The 3844-nt window shown below is 40.1% G+C and overlaps 1 pseudogene; it reads right to left on the bottom strand.

The window, feature by feature from the left end:
- Positions 1–1354: 1354 nt before the first annotated feature.
- Positions 1355–1659, bottom strand: LOC120239062 (annotated as a pseudogene).
- Between the last annotated feature and the right edge of the window lie 2185 nt (positions 1660–3844).

The raw sequence follows: 3844 nt of genomic DNA, 5'->3' as shown, positions 1-3844 counted from the left end.
TTTTTTTCTTTTTTTTTTTTTAAGTAGGCTCCATGCCCAGTGCAGAACCCAGTGTGGAGTCTGAACTCATAAACTTGAGATCAAGCCCCTGAGATCAAGACCTGAAATGAGATTGAGAGTCGGACTCTTAATGAACTAAGGCACCCAGGAACCTCCACACACAACTCTTAACAGATATACCAAAAATCTAAAAAATCATGTAGTTGTGATTCTTTTCTAAAAGTTATTCCAGTGGGGCGCCTGGGTGGCTCAATTGGTTAAGCATCCAACTTTGGCTCAGGTCTTGATTTCAAGGTTTGACTTCAAGCCCTGCCTCAGGCTCTGTGCTGACAGCCCAGAGCCTGGAGTCTGCTTGAGATTCTATGTCTCCTTCTGTCTCTGTCCGTCCTCCACTCATACTCTGTCTCTCTCTTTCTGAAAAATAAACAAACAAACAAACCAGCAAACATTAAAAAAATTTTAGGGGCACCTGAGTGGCTCAGTCAATTGAACGTCTGACTTCAGCTCAGGTCATGATCTCACGGTTTGTGGGTTCCAGCCCCACATGGGGATCTGTGCTGACAGCTCAGAGCCTGGAGCCTGCTTTGGATCCTGTGTCTCCCTCTCTCTTTCTACCCCTCCCCCATTCGCACTCTCTCTGTCTCTCTCAAAAATAAATAAACATTTAAAAAATTAGAAAACAATTTTTAAGTTATTCCAGTGACCTTCCAGCTTAAAATTTGGAGGCAAAATTTCCTTAACAGTATATCAAGTGCCAAATAGCTTCAATACTTGATATGTTATTAAATTAAGCCACATTAAATCACAATTTAGTATCATATACACTACATACTCAAATTTTCAATCTTTCAGCTCAGTAACAAAGTTACTAGGAAAACAGGACCGCCACAACCAAGATGTTACAGAGTGCACAGAAGTGTGACGGGGAGATCCAAGATCAAGAAGTGATTTTCTTTATAAAGCAATTCTACCAAAAGCAACGCGGGAATAGAAGTAATTTAAAATGTTCAAGACCTATTAAATGCACTACTGACTCCCAAATTACCATTTAGTATGCTCAGAATTATAGGATATAAAAACTACCCCACGTATGGAATACCCAACACAATCAAACCCTCTCACATTTAATGTCTCACTATTTTCAAGATATGCCGAAAGATAAACAACCAGCAAATAATTTCACCTCTTTAAAAAAACCATTTATACTTAAAAAACGGGATGAGTTGGGATTCCCTCCTTAAAAATTTCTAGAGCTACTGAAAAAATTTGCATTTACAAAATAATTGATAAAAATATTCCTCTAGATTGTACAAGAAAGAACATAGAGACCACTGCTAAGACGTGGTATATGATATTAATCAGACTTGGCTTCTTTCTCTCACACTTCATCAAAGGCTAGCGTCGCCTTATTTTCAGTTTCTCTGTTTTCTGCAGGTAAGCTTTTCTGTGCCTGGTTAGCTACTCTTGCCTGTTTTCCGTTTGCTCTCCCTTTCCCCCTTGTTTGTATATTTTTGTCTGAAGGCTTATCCTTTCCTATCACCTTTTTTTACCTCGTTTCACTTTTGCAGCAGTAGGTTTGGCTGACAACCTCGCCAATCTCCTCTTGGGCTGCTCCTTCTCTGCCCCCTTGGCAGAGCTGACCTCCTTCCTCTTGGGCATCGTGGCGGGGGGGGCAGGTGGGGTACCTCCGGGGCCCAGGCACCAAGCCTTCTCAATGCTGCACTGCCTTGCCGCTGCCACACCTCCCTCCACCTAAGATGTTGCAATCCTGCCTTTACATTTATGTGTCTGTTGAAGTTCTCTAGTAAAGAAGAGATATGTATTTGCGCATGGGACTTAGAAGTATAAATACAGTGAACTGTGGCTTTAAAAGGAACACATTTTTTTCATGAATAATGCTTGTTAATCTCACCAATAGAATTATTTGCAGAAGAAATAAGTATGTAATACAATTATTTATTTATTTTAAAAAAATTTAATGTGTTTATTTTATTTTGAGAGACAGAGAGCGAGTGGGTGAGGGGCAGAGACAGAGGGAGACACAGGATTTGAAGCAGGCTCCAGGCTCTGAGCTATCGGCACAGAGCCCGACATGGGGCTCGAACCCACAGACTGTGAAATCATGAGCGAAGTCGGACGCTTAACCAACTGAGCCACTCAGGCACCTCTACAATTATTTATTTAAAAATAATAACTGCTGGGAGCCTGAGTGGCTCAGTGGGTTGGGCCGACTTTGGTTCAGGTCATGATCTGGCGGTGTTTGGGTTCAAGCCCCACGTGGGGCTCTGTGCTGACAGCTCAGAGCCTGGAGCCTGCTTCAGATTCTGTCTACCTGTCTCTCTACTCCTCCCCCGCTCACACAATGTCTCTCAACAATGAATAAATGTTAAAAAATGTTTAAAATAAAAATAAGAACAAATGGCTTGTTACTTTAACTATTCTAAGATTGCTTGCAAAAACTAAACTTCAAGGGATTCTACTTTCAGAATAGCAGCTTGAGGTACTACACTAATCTGTCCCCTAGCAAAATAACCGTAACTGAAGAAAATTTAAAAAACACCCATTTAAAGTCTCTGAAAATTGTCCTAAAGTTATACAACAAATGAAGAAACATCTATTCAAGGAAACCTATGAAATTTCAGTACTAACAGCAAGAATCTGTAGTGTTTGAGCCACAGCTTACTCCTTCTCTCCCCTTCTCCAGCTCAGCTTTATGGAAGTTCCGTTCTAGGCAGATTTGGCCAAGAAGGCAGGGCTTTCATTCTCTTTAGTTTCTAGTCAAGGAATACAGTATTTTGGCAGGAGGTGCCACCAGCATCTCTTATCTCCATCTCTGGCTTCAGAGACTATATTCCTGATGAGTATAGCCAAGAAACTGAAGCTGCCTTTTCTCTGTGCAGCTTTTACTCCTATAATGAAGGCTCTTCCCCAGGTACTGCGGACAGAATATTGGGGCTGGATCTCACCAACCATGAAATTGTGACCTGAGCCAAAATCAAGAGTCAGATGCTCAACAAACTGAGCCGCCCAGGTGCCCCAAAACTATTTTTAAAGCAAATTTTTCATATAAATTTCCAAAAGGATGTTGATGATATAATTCAAAATAATAAAGAAAATGGTGCTTTCACATAACCTTACTTAAAAGGCTATGGGAAGATTTGAAAAATTAGTATTTACTCCTCTAAGATGTTTGAACAATGAAGATATTAAAAATATTGATTATGGGGGCACCTGGGTGGCTCAGTTAGTTAAGCGTCTGACTTCAGCTCAGGTCATGATCTCATGGTTTGTGGGTTCCAGGCCTGCATCAGGCTCTGTGAAGCAGAGCCTGGAGCCTGCTTCAGATTCTGTGTCTCCCTCTCTCTCTAACCCTCCCCAACTCATACTGTCTCTCTCTCTCTCTCAGAAATAAAATATTTTTTAAAATATTGATTATGACATTTTTCCACTTGATCATTTTCTCTCCTCCCTTTTTCTTTCACTCACCAAATCACACTGTTATGCCTTTGTCTTATACTATATTGATTTCAAAGTCTAGTTGACATCAAATAGAACTCCATAAACAAAAGACATAGAAACAACTGAAGGGAATTATTTTATTATACACATATGAGTTTGAATTATTACACATTCATATAATGTAAAAAATGGTTCTAGGTAAAAGGAATATAATAGTTCTCTCTCATTTGAATCTACCCTCAAAAAATCTATTATGTATTTAAAGAGTCTAATTTTTCTCACTTGTTTTATCTTTAAATTGGTTTCTTGGGGCGCCTGGGTGGCTCAGTCAGTTAAGCGTCTGACTTCAGCTCAGGTCATGATCTCACGGTTTGTGGTTTCGAGC

The sequence above is a fragment of the Hyaena hyaena genome, unplaced genomic scaffold (assembly GCF_003009895.1).
Source record: "Hyaena hyaena isolate Hyena2069 unplaced genomic scaffold, ASM300989v1 scaffold_224, whole genome shotgun sequence".
NCBI classification, from domain to species: domain Eukaryota; kingdom Metazoa; phylum Chordata; class Mammalia; order Carnivora; family Hyaenidae; genus Hyaena; species Hyaena hyaena.
Note: the sequence above shows the minus strand (reverse complement) of the source record. Positions and strands in the feature narration are given on the sequence as shown.